Here is a 14,001-nt window from a genome sequence, read left to right on the forward strand (position 1 = left end):
GTGTTAGAAAGGAGTTAGAATTCCCCATCCTCACACTTAGAATGGACATTGTCCCCAATGGACAAAACAATAGGGAATTATGCAAATGCAATGATATGATGCATGATTCTATACTAAATGCACACTACATGTGAAATATTTACATGTGGTAAGTATATACAAGTGATGCAAACTAGACTAAACTATATGATGCATGCTTTCTATTGTTCGGAGAGCTAATTTAAATTAACTCGAGTTGCTTATGAATGAAATTCCCCAAACCAAACACTATTTCTAGTGTAAAAAGAGGGAAAGTTTATTCACAAGCATGCAAATGCAATGCATGAAAGGTAAGTTGTCATTTTGGATTCTTTATGGCGGGAGCAAAAAGATAGTCACCTCAATGTTACCGAGGTGTGAGTCATTTGGTGGTACTAGGACTCAAAACTCTTAGCCATCAAAGAGTCCAAAATGACTCTCTAAATGCACTAAAACTAAATGTTATACAAGTCAAAGAAATTATGTAAACATGATTAAAACAAAGCAAAAGGAGGGGTAGGAGACTCACAATGGAATAGGTTGAAATGCTAGCATAAGCCATCACCCCCAGACTTTTGTCGTCCTCCTTCATACTTCGTCAACCATCAACTTTCACTCATCTCATCATCATCAACTCCCTCCATGGACCCGGAGGCATCATCATCATCATCATCATCATCCTCTTCTTATTCATTTGAACTTTGCCCTTCATTATCATCATGGATACTACCTTCCTCTTCTTCATCATCAACCACCTCCTCAATCCCCCTAGTCTCTCGAGTATCTCCTTCTTCATCTGTAGAAGCTTGAGGAAAGAACACTTTCCTATCCGCCCAATTCGGCAAAGAACTCGTGGGATCAAGGAGTCCTTGCCTAGCAAGGTGGTAAAGTGGTGGATATTGGGCGTAATAAGCATTCACCCGATCATTGTAAGCTTCCTTATGGATATGTTTCAAGAATTGCACCATATAGTCATTGCCCGTCACAATACTTGGCTCATTTGTTGTGAACTCTTTGTAGAAAAATGGGTAAGGAGGTACCACTAGGGAGGAGGCTTCTTCATTTGGACTTTGTTGTTGTTGGTTGATGATACTCTTGGCCTGCTTGGAGACATGGAGGAAGTAGTTGTAACGGTGGGTGTTGAGATGACAAATTTTCCCGGGCAAGATAATAGAATCGACATCCTTGATCGTCCACTCATATCCTTGGGCCGAATTGTCATGTTTTACCCAATGAAACTTGTGGATCAAAGTGTGCATATCAAGGAGGTTTCCACCTTTAACCGGTTTGTAGGTTTTGTCTTTATTGAATTATGGGTTAAAGTTCTTTGCCAATCTTGTTAGCAAGCCTCCATTCACAATGAAACCCGCTATCTCTTTTCCTTCCTCCTTGAGGTCTAACCATCTCTTAATAAATAATTGAAGGATATTGTATTTATTCTTTTTCTTCCCTTGGGAATTCATCCTGGAATCTACGTAGGCTAGGTCGAGCTCGGTCATATGTGTAGCTTCTTTCCTAGCGATCAAGGTGTTGGAAATGGACCTATGCCAATACCGTATACCCGCATGATGGATATACAAGGCATTAAATTATCTATATTTAGTGAACTTTCTCACGGAAATCGCCTTCCAAAGTGGCTTGGCATCAAAGTTGTGGGGTTTCTTGTCGAAATCATAAAGGTCCTCAATTCCAAAAACCTTTCCGATCTCACCCTTAAACATCCTCCTACTCTTATTCTCAAGACGGAATTCGACATATTTCCGGGTCTCAATCTTATACTCCTTCAAAGAACTAATGAATTCTAAGGTCAAATAAGGGTATGTCAATTCATTCATGTCAAAGAGGGTAGCTAACCCCATGGACCCGAAAAATGCCCTTGTTTGGTCTAGCACTCCAAATTTATCTAAGGCATCATGGCAAACAAACTTAGTGGAGATAATTTTTTTCCTAGAAAGGGATTCAAAAGCTTTTCTATGATTATTAGAAATAAAAGTTACCTCCGAATAATCTTTTAGTTGCTCAATCTCCGCTAAAGTGGTAGTAACTTCTTCCATGGCCTCAACCACTTCCCTTGCTTGGACCCTTGGTTGTTGTACCACCACTAGAGCATTAAAAGCTAGAACTTTTTGCCTCTTGGATAAAGTTGGGGCTTTGAGTGCTTTGGTGTTGTCCTTTGTCCTTGCCATTGTTGATTGCTCCTTTAAATTTATGTCAGCAAACTATGAGTATGCTTGAATGCTACCTTCTTCTTCCAATTTCAATAAAATTTGCAATCAAATTGGGGGTTTTCGGATTTCACCCTAACCCTAGAAATTTTGACTGATTTTGTGGAGATTTTGATGTTAGAAGGTGTTTTTGTTGACAAAGGAGTTATTTGTTTTGATTATTAGCAAGTTCACAACTGATTTGGATGAATTTGGTTGAGAAATTAGTGTTTTTGGATGACGGGTTGATGTTTGTAGTGAGGGATTTTGTTGTGTTTGTGTTTGAAGAAAAAGAAATGAAGAATAGAGAATAAAGGTCCCGTGTTTTTGCTCTTGTAACAGGTTGAGACGGGCGGCTCCAAATGAGGACGGGCGGATTTTGAATCAGGATTTTTTCTTAACCCATGGGGACGCCCGACCTGAGCTTGGCTCGAGCGGATCGATAGCTGGGACGCATGTCTTGTAGGTAGCTCGGGCGGATTTTGTTGCAGCTCATTTCATTTCTTTTATTCCTTGCTTTGGCCCCCACGAGCTCAGGTCTGCCCGTGGGGATCCCTTTCCCGTAATCCTTGCTTCTTCATTTCCTATGAGGTTGCACTACAAAGGTTTGGCTAGCCTAGGCAATTGCTTCCCCACACTTGATCATCAAACACTACACATTCCAAACACATTAGAATCCCTCCCCCACTTGCTCTCATGTTACACATTCTACAAACAAAGCATATAAAATGCAATGCAAAAATTGAGTAATGTACAAGTTAAAAGAAATGTAAGTTAAAGTGGTTAAAATATTTACAAATGGTGGTTTAGGGAGGACTCTACCAAACTCTCCTTCTTTTGAGAGGTGTCAAGGGGGTAAAGCAAGGACGTTGTTGATGTTGCTCAACGCCTTGAAGAAGTAGTCGAATGCTTGTTCATTGTCATGATAAAGATCTTTTATAGACCTTGGCACATTGTTGTCTTTATTAATCTAGTAATCTGAGTCAAAGAGGTGACAAGGGTCTACATAGCCTTGGTCTAGAGTCATAGCATTCCCAATGTATGGGTTAACAAGTCCTTCAAACTCGTCATCCCATAGACCACATACTTCTCTTTCTTCTTTCCCTATCTTGGGTGGATCATGAGTTGACAAGAGCAACTCTCCTTCCTTGTTATCATGGCCAATGAGGCCTCTATCTATACTTGTCATGGGTGAGCTTTGAAAGCTCTCATTGTTATTGTGAACAATTCCATGCTCTCCGAATAGAGTCATTTCAACATCATCAGTATCTTTCTTCCAATTAGGCGGTTTGTCTTTGCCCTTCTCTTTGAGATTTCCATCTTTCACTTGTTCTTTGAATGGAGGTTCCATCTTCTTCTTGTCACCTTCTCGAGTATAGTGATCAACCATAAAGCATGGCTCAAACAAGTTGGAAGCTCTCATAGTCTTATCAAGATTGAAGGTAATTGTCTCATCACCCACTTCAAGTGTGAGCATCACGTGCTTTACATCAATCACCGCTTCGGCGGTGTGTAGGAATGGTCTTCCTAGAATTATTGGAATATTGGAATCATCCTCCATGTCAACAATAACAAAGTCCACTAGTATGAAAAACTTTTCAACTCTCACGGGCACATCTTATCATACTCCTAGTGATTTCTTTGTTGTCTGGTCCGCCATTTGCAAGGTCATGTTAGTGCACTTGAGCTCTCCCACTCCTAGTCTTTCACATACTGAATATGGCATAACACTCATACTCGCACCTAGATCACATAGTGCCTTGTTGATTGTGGTGTCACCAATGGTACACGGAATGGAGAAGCTTCTCAGATCCTTGAGCTTAGGTGGGGAATTTCCTTGAAGAATTTCACTACTTATCTTTGTGAAGGCAATGGTTTCCAACTTCCTTATGGACTTCTTCTTGGTAAGGATATCTTTCATGTATTTTGCATAGGCCAGAACATGGTTGATTAGCTCCGTGAATGTTATAAAAATCTCTAAGTTCTTCACAATCTCCATGAACTTTCTGATGCGTGTATTTTATATAAGGTTTTTACCTCATTTTTACACGCATTTCTGTACTATTTATGTAGCATCTAGCTACAAATACCCCCGAATATTTTACTTTGGTTCGTTTTATGTGATTTGCAGGAATAAACCAAAGAGGGGCTAAATCGAGCCTAATTCGTCCCAATTGCATGCATTTATGGAGAACAAGGAGCCGGAGCTTGGAATCTAACATTTTGGAGACGCGTGAGCTGGTTTCGGAAGGTGCTTTAAGGTCTTACGTGCCAAGATAGCTCGATCGAGTAGATTTTCTACTCGATCGAATGCTTTATATACTCCAAGTTGCTCGCTCGAGCAGTTCAAGTATACACAAGATAAGACTTTGCAAGGAGTGCTCGATCGAGTGGTTTATTTCCACTCGATCGAGAGGTTTTATGCATAATTGCTCGATCGAGTGGTTTAGTTCCACTCGATCGAGTGGTTTATCCTTCTATAGACCTTTTTCCGCCTAGTTTTTGTATGGGCTTTTGTAATTAGTCCATAGGTTAGGTTAGGAGAGGATTTTTCGTTGTTAAGAAAGAACGATAGACTGCGTAATCTCTCTCTCTCATTCACTTTTTACTCTACCTTTGACTACTGTTCTTGGATTTGTTCTTCCTTTACACTTTTGCTACTCATATTTGAATTACGATTGGTATTATTATTCTTCCTTCATCCTTTAATCATAATTATTGTTATTGCGTTGCTATTCTTTCCTTATTAATTCATCTCTACTCTAATTCAATCTTCGTTAGTATTGTTATCATGTTTAATTCTCTTTATTATCTATATGTTATTGTTGTTAATCCAATGATGATGAGTAGCTAATTTCCTTCTGCTAAGACTAAAGGGGATCCATAATTATGAAGGGATAGTAATCGATTTATTGGGTTAATGCTGGTATAATCTTTGTTGTTAACTGCTGCAATTATCTGTATCTATTTAATTGAGTCGACGCAATTAGGCATTTATATCATAGTGAACCTTGACCTGGACCGAAAGGTTGGAAAAGGCGAGACTAGTAGCGAACAATAGGGCATTATAGTTAGGGCGAAAGCTAAGCTATTTATGCTTTAGGGCGAATTGAGGCCGAAAGGAGATATTCACTGCTCCTCAGACCGTACTTGCATTGACCTGAGACCTAGATTACTTGACCGAATGATTATGGTGAACCGTCTGTCTTAGCTGTTTTCCTCCATCTCTTAGTTCCTTTTTCTCTACTTTATTCTCTTCCTTACTCTCATTAGTTTAGAATCAAACAATTAAAAACCCCCCAATTTGGTTACCTTGACGGACTTAGACAAAGCTGACTTTTTCCCATCTCCCTGTGGATTCTACCCGACTTCCCTAGCTATATTAGTTAGAGCCAGTTGGTTATTTTTGATAGGTATACGACTGCCCTGTCAAATTTTAGCGCCGTTGTCGGGGAGGTGGCGCAATTTTGTTGCTTTATTTAAGTTTGTCTCTCGTCTCAAGGAATTTATTCCTTGAGACTGATCTCATTTTCTGCAAAGTTTTTGATTAGTTTTGCAGGTTTTCTATGGAAGTATTTTTCTAACTGTCTGTCTAACCTTGAGAAAGTGTTGCAGCGCTGTATTGAGGTTAATCTTGTGCTGAACTGGGAGAAGTGTCACTTCATGGTCAACGAGGGAGTTGTCTTAGGGCACTTAGTTTCTGATAGGGGAATAGAGGTTGATAAAGCAAAGGTGGAAGTGATTCAGCAATTACCACCTCCTGTCAATGTTAAGGGGGTGAGGAGTTTCCTTGGCCACGCCGGCTTTTATCGCCGGTTTATCAAGGACTTCTCAAAAATTGTTAAACCACTTACACAGTTGCTACTTAAGGACGCCCCTTTTGTGTTTACTGATGAATGTCTTTCTGCTTTTAACAGGTTAAAGCAGGCTTTGGTCTCTGCGCCGATCATATAGCCTCCCGACTGGGACTTGCCGTTTGAGATAATGTGTGATGCCAGTGACTATGCACTAGGAGCGGTGCTAGGCCAAAGGAAAGACAAAGCTTTGAATGCTATCTACTATGCGAGACGAACTCTGGATGAGGCTCAAGTGAAGTACACTACCACAGAAAAAGAGCTGCTAGCTGTAGTTTATGCCTTAGAGAAGTTTCGTTCTTATTTAGTTGGGTCAGAAGTTACTGTTTTTACTGACCATGCAGCTTTGAGGCATCTCCTTGCTAAGAAGGAGGCTAAACCATGGCTACTGAGATGGATACTCCTTCTCCAGGAGTTTGATTTGCAGATTAAGGATAAGAAAGGAGCTGAGAACGTTGTAGCTGATCACTTGTCGCGACTGATGCGACAAGAAGGGGAAGATTCTCTACCTATTAATGACTCTTTCCCTGACGACTTTAATTGTTGTTATATCGTCTATTGTTAACCAAGAGCCTTGGTATGCAAATATAGCTAACTTCGTTGTGGCAAGCAAGTCCGCCGCCCGACCTTTCTCATCCCCAGAGGAAGCGTTTTTCGTATAACGCTAGCGCGATTTCCGCAATGATCCTTATTTATTTAAGGAATGTGCAGACGGTCTCTGAGACGGTGTATTCCGCAGTGGGAGGCCAAAGTAGTCTGGAAGGTCTGTCACTCCTCTTCCTATGGTGGTCACCATGGTCCATCGCGCACCGTGGCTAAGGTACTTGATCTGGTTTTTTTGGCCTTCTTTGTTTGCTGATGCTAAGTCTTTTGTTTCAGCTTGTGATGCTTGCCAACGATCAGGGAATATTTCAAAGAGACATGAGATGCCACAAAATGGTATCTTAGAGGTTGAGGTTTTCGATGTCTGGGGCATTGATTTCCAAGGACCGTTCCCATCCAGTAAAGGTAACAGGTATATCTTAGTGGCTGTAGATTATGTGTCGAAATGGGTTGAGGCAATTACCTCACCTCATTGTGATGCCAAGACCATGATAAAAATGTTCAAAAAGGTCATATTTCCTCGATTTGGTGTCCCTAGGGTCGTCATTAGTGATGGGGGAATGCACTTTAAAGAAAAGAAACTAACTTCTATTCTGTCTAAAGTTGGTGTCCAACACCGGCGTGGTTTGGGGTATCATCCCCAAACTAGTGGTCAGGTTGAGGTCTCTAATCGCGAGTTGAAAGAGATCTTGTCTAAGGTAGTTTCTAAATCACGGAAGGACTGGAGTCTTAAGTTAGAGGACACATTATGGGCCTACAGAACTGCCTTTAAGACACCAATTGGTGCATCACCTTATAGGTTAGTTTATGGGAAATCATGTCACTTACCTGTTGAATTGGAATGTAAGGCTTGGTGGGAAATTCGTGAGCTTAACTTTGATCCTAAGTTGTGTGGTCAGAATCGTCTTTTACAGCTAGATGAGTTGGAAGAGTTTAGGCTTAATGCCTATGATAGCTCGCGCATATAAAAAGAAAAGACGAAGAGATGGCATGACAAGAGAATTCTACCTCGGGAGTTTCATGTTGGGCAAAAGGTCTTTTTGTTTAATGCCCGATTGAGATTGTTTCTGGCAAGTCAAGTCCAGGTGGAGTGGTCCTTATACGGTGACAGCTGTTACCAAATTTGGATCCGTGGAGCTCGAAGATTCCGAAGGTAGTAGGTTCAAAGTGAATGGGCAATATGTGAAGCACTATCACGAGGCAAATGAAGGGATAATCGTGTTGAAGTCTGTGACTTTGACGAGCTAGACGCGCGCCGATTAATTGATGTCAGAAAGGTCGTGTGGGACCTCTTAAACCAGCGCTCTCCGGGAGGCAGCCCGGACTGTTTTATTGTACTTTTGTTGAACATTTTACTTTTCTTTAGCTTTATGTTGAACTTTAGACGCTGTTTTACGAACTCTATATGCTTTCCTTGCTTTTAACGCGTATTTTGCAGGTCCAGTTACTCGATCGAGAAGTTTTCTTACTCGATCAAGTACTTTTTGGGTAACATTCACTCGATCGAGTGATATATTTACTCGATCGACCAGATGCAAAATCACGCTTACTCGATCGAGTGGTTTTCTACTCGATCGAATCCTCCATGTTACCAGTTTGCTCGATCGAGCAATTCTAAGCTACTCGATCGAGTAGTTATGTCTTCCAGCTGCTATTTTACGTCTAAGGAGCCACTGCTTGACTTTCTTTGACCTCCCATGTTCATGGTCGGTTTGGGGAGGTCCCTCTTTATGACGTTTTGTAAGTTTTCCGACTCCACTCCTCCTTTTCTCTTCAGTTTGCATTCCTTTCCCTGTTTTTGGTACAATGAGAGCATTGTACGGTTTGGTTTGGGGAGGTATGCATCCATATCTGTGTCTGCATGTTTTCTTGCATTTTTGCTTGCACGTTTATTTATTCTCGCATGCATTGTTGTTTTAATTAATCCAAAAAATCATAAAATTCAAAAATCATAATTTTCAAAAAATTTCATGTTTAATTTGAGTCGGAACGTTTGAACTTTGACGCTACATTGAATCCTTACTTGAGCCTTGCATATTCTTGACATTTATTTGGCATGATTATGTGCATGATCTACGAGTTTTTGTTTCTCTCTTATCTGAACGAATAGACTTGATTCATATATCGGCAAGCTACATTATAATTTCTAAGGATTTAGAGCCGTATAAAGTGGTGTCATTTATGACCAGTTTCATTTAGGATGTGAGTAGTACTCTCTTTAAGGCATGTAACATCAATTTGCATAAGCATGAGTCTAGTCTTCTTAATACCTGTATGCATTCGGTTTGTGGATGGTGACACATGTTAGGAGAGGCAGTTCCCTTTATTTCATTCTACCCATGAGCCCCACATAGCCAAATTGCCTTTTTGTCCTATCAGCTACTTTCTATAATACTTCCTACCTTAGCCGAGCTAGTGACGAGTAGTTGTTGGAATGTTTTATTGCAATATGGTTATTTTATCTGATTTCAGGAGATGGTGGAAGAATTGAAGGGAATGACAGAAAAATGTTGAATGAAAAAAAAAATGAAAAATGAAGTGAAAAAGGAAAAAAAAAAAAAAAAAAAAAAGAGAACGAAAAAAATCGAAATAGGAAAAGATGGAAATAAGAAAAAGAAAGAAAAATCATGTGCGAAGAAAAATGAGAAATTGTATAAGGATTTTCACTCCCATGTTTTACTTATATCTTATGGGGAGTTGACGAGTTTTTGGCGTTTCGTGAGTTTAGTGCATGGTTTTTGCACCGTTTATCTTGCTATATCGAGTATGAAGTTTGGATGCAGTTTATATTTGGATTCGTTGTTGCTAGCCTGACTATTAACCCCACGTATCCAAATTCATCTTAGCCCCTTTTTACCCATTACCTCACTTACCCAAATGTAAGTCCTCGGCATGTGTCTTGGTCATTAGTATGGTTGGAATGCATATGTACGGTTGTAGAGACTCTATTCATGTTAACTGCATGCATGCTCTTATAGGTCGAGTTAGGTGAGTGTCTTTACTTCTTTCTATCTTTCACATATATACTCACCTTGTGCCTAATTTTGAGTGATGAGCGACCCGTGAGAGTCCGATATCTTTTGAGTCTTGCAAGGTCGACGGTTCAGTAAGTTTGAAACATTGATTTAACTCGTTTGCACTTCTCTTTTGCCACTTTGTCAGTTGTTGCATTAAACTAGTTTTGGTGGGTGACTTGTAGCTGATGCGTTGGTCCCGTTCCACTGTTTATTCTTAGTTGCATTCATATTTTGCTTGGGGACAAGCAAATGTTTGGTTTGGGGAGATTTGATGCGTGTATTTTATATAAGGTTTTTACCTCATTTTTACACGCATTTCTGTACTATTTATGTAGCATCTAGCTACAAATACCCCCGAATATTCTACTTTGGTTCGTTTTATGTAATTTGCAGGAATAAACCAAAGAGGAACTAAATCGAGCCTAATTCGTCCCAATTGCATGCATTTATGGAGAATAAGGAGCCGGAGCTTGGAATCTAACATTTTGGAGACGCGTGAGCTGGTTTCGGAAGGTGCTTTAAGGTCTTACGTGCCAAGATAGCTCGATCGAGTAGATTTTCTACTCGATCGAATGCTTTATATACTCCAAGTTGCTCGATCGAGCAGTTCAAGTATACACAAGATAAGACTTTGCAAGGAGTGCTCGATCGAGTGGTTTATTTCCACTCGATCGAGAGGTTTTATGCATAATTGCTCGATCGAGTGGTTTAGTTCCACTCGATCGAGTGGTTTATCCTTCTATAGACCTTTTTCCGCCTAGTTTTCGTATGGGCTTTTGTAATTAGTCCATAGGTTAGGTTAGAAGAGGATTTTTCGTTGTTAAGAGAGAACGATAGACTGCGTAATCTCTCTCTCTCATTCACTTTTTACTCTACCTTTGACTACTGTTCTTGGATTTGTTCTTCCTTTACACTTTTGCTACTCAGATTTGAATTACGATTGGTATTATTATTCTTCCTTCATCCTTTAATCATAATTATTGTTATTGCGTTGCTATTCTTTCCTTATTAATTCATCTCTACTCTAATTCAATCTTCGTTAGTATTGTTATCATGTTTAATTCTCTTTATTATCTATATGTTATTGTTGTTAATCCAATGATGATGAGTAGCTAATTTCCTTCTGCTAAGACTAAAGGGGATCCATAATTATGAAGGGATAGTAATCGATTTATTGGGTTAATGCTGGTATAATCTTTGTTGTTAACTGCTGCAATTATCTGTATCTGTTTAATTGAGTCGACGCAATTAGGCATTTATATCATAGTGAACCTTGACCTGGACCGAAAGGTTGGAAAAGGCGAGACTAGTAGCGAACAATAGGGCATTATAGTTAGGGCGAAAGCTAAGCTATTTATGCTTTAGGGCGAATTGAGACCGAAAGGAGATATTCACTGCTCCTCAGACCGTACTTGCATTGACCTGAGACCTAGATTACTTGACCGAATGATTATGGTGAACCGTCTGTCTTAGCTGTTTTCCTCCATCTGCTTAGTTCCTTTTTCTCTACTTTATTCTCTTCCTTACTCTCATTAGTTTAGAATCAAACAATTAAAAACCCCCCAATTTGGTTACCTTGACGGACTTAGACAAAGCTGACTTTTTCCCATCTCCCTGTGGATTCGACCCGACTTCCCTAGCTATATTAGTTAGAGCCAGTTGGTTATTTTTGATAGGTATACGACTGCCCTGTCACTTTCCAAGTTGCTCATCAATCTTGAGCTTAGCTTAGCGACTTGGGAATGGTCACAATAGGCTCTTTCTCAACTTCTTTGGCCTTCTCTTCATTTCTCTTCTTTGATGGGTCATTGGTAGTTGGCTCTACCACTTTAGGATTTCTCCTCAATGGTTCAATCACATCACTTTGCTTTACATTCTCCTTAATAATATTCTCTTCAATTGGCATCTTTGTTCCCTCATATCTTGAACCACTCCTCAAGTGGATGGCATTAATGGTCTCATGTCTTGTAGGAGGATTACCTTGAGGAGGTAATTATCCTTTTTGTCTTTGGGAACTTGAAGAAGCCAATTGAGACAATTGAGTCTCCAACATCTTGGTGTGAACAAGGATATTGTTGATGGTAGTGTCTTTGGCTTGGCTATCTCTTTGCATTTGAGCAAAGAAATCTTGTTGACTCTTTTGCATTTGGAGGACTGCTTTTTGAATATCAAAACCTTGGTCATTGGATTGATTGTAAGAGGGTTGGTTTTGGTTGAAGTATGGTCTTTGAGTAGGGTTTCTCATTGGAGATGGGGTGTATGTGGGTTGAGGGATGAGGGTTTTGGACATTTAGTCATTTGTATGAGAGGTTTGGGTGGAATTTGGTATTTTTATTGTAATAGTTGGAGTAAGGGGTGTCATTCTTGTATGCTTGGAAAGCATTCACTTGCTTACTTGTTCCCCTACATTCTTGTTGATCATGTCCCAAGGTTCCACAATTCTCACATACTCCATTTGGGATTGAGGATGTTTCCACCATGGCATTGACATGTTGCTTGGGTGATTGAGAAGCTTCATTAAGCTTGGTCGTGGCTTTCTCAAATTTCAAGTTTATTGTGTCAATATGGGCACTTAGTTGGACACTCAATTGTTTGACGAAGTCAACTTCATGTCTCCCTCCCCTAGTAGCTTTTCTTGGCCTACTATATTGAGAGTTGTGAACCGCCATCTCTTCGATCTTAGCCCAAGTTTGGTTGTCATCAACCTCGGTGAATCTTTCATTAGAACCAATGTTGAGCACATTCCTTGAGTCTTCATATAAGCCATTCCAAAATTGTTGAACAAGGAACCATTCACTTAGTCCATGATGAGGAGAAGAGAGACATGTATCTTTGAATCTCTCCCAAGCCTCATATAGAGACTTTTCATCTCTTTGCTTGAACCTGGTGATTTGGGCTCTCAACATGTTAGTCTTCTCCGGAGGATAGAACTTCTTGTAGAAGGCAAGTGCTAACTTCTTCCATGAATCAATTCTAAGGGTAGCCTTGTCTAGGTTCTTTAACCATTGCTTTGAAGCTCCGATCAAGAAAAAAGGAAACAACACCCATCGAATTTGGTCTTGAGGTACCCCCGTTTGGGAGATTGCATCACAATAGTCACAAAAAGTCTCCATGTATAGATGAGGATCTTCACTAGGCATCCCTCCAAATTGACTTCTCTCAACTAATTGTATGAATGCGGATTTGGCAATGAAGTTACCGGTTAAGTGAGGCGGTGTTGGAGTACCATTTGGTACGTTCTCCTCAGTTGGTATGGAATAAGATGAAAATTTAGGCATTGTGGGTTGATTTTGTGGTTGGTTTTGGATTGGGTTCTCCTCTCCTTCTCTTGCAAAAGGGTTGATAAACTCAACACTATAAGATTGGACAACACCAATGTCCACAAGTTCTCCAATACCCAAACTTGTTGAAGTCCCTCTAACGGTTCTTCTAATATTGGTCAAGGTTCTTTCAATCTCGGGATCAATAGGCAAAAGTCTACCTTGTGATCTCTTAGACATGCAAAAAGCAAACAACTAGAAAACAATTAAAACTACCTTGAGGAATTTGACTTCCCCAAGGCTAAGAAAGACACAACTAAAAAAAATGATAACAATTCAATTGAACACCGTTCCCGGCAACGGCGCCATTTTTTATTCGGTTTAAAACTTTGTCGTCTAAACTAACCAATCAAAAAAATATTTATAATCTTAACTAACTACTCTTAGTAGAGTGACAAGTAAAGGTCGGATCCCAAGGGACGGGTATTGTATTGATTTATCGGTTGTAGAGAGTTGTGTCTTAAGGTGTCACGATTTGAGTTGAGATTGAGGTTTGCAAACTCAACTACTTAGCAATGAAATGTAAAGAAATAAAAGCAAAACAAAGAAAGTACACAAATAGGGTTTGTAAACAATTGATTAAGGCACTAGGGTGTCATGGGTTTATAGGGGATTCATGGTGGAGATCATACAAACATGTTTACATAGATGCAAGCAAATTATTGTTATAGTGGAATCGAGTTAGTTTATGTCTTACAATTCCGAGGAAGATTTGGGTCCCGGAGCCAAGTCGGTCAAGACTTGATACGAGAGTAAGTGATCAATTATTATTTGACGTAAATGACAAAGAAGTTCTTTTAAGTACTACAAATTGGACTTATTCATTTGTGGTGAATTCAAGTCTAAATCATATTGCATTGATTAATGAGGATTATTTTAATGGACCAATCACTTAATGGAAGTGATTGGAAAACTCCTTATCTTCTCAACATATTGTTGACATATTAAATAAAGTAGGGAGTTTCTTTAGTAATTTAAGTATGGG

The sequence above is a fragment of the Silene latifolia genome, chromosome 9 (assembly GCF_048544455.1).
Source record: "Silene latifolia isolate original U9 population chromosome 9, ASM4854445v1, whole genome shotgun sequence".
In the NCBI taxonomy this organism is placed as follows: domain Eukaryota; kingdom Viridiplantae; phylum Streptophyta; class Magnoliopsida; order Caryophyllales; family Caryophyllaceae; genus Silene; species Silene latifolia.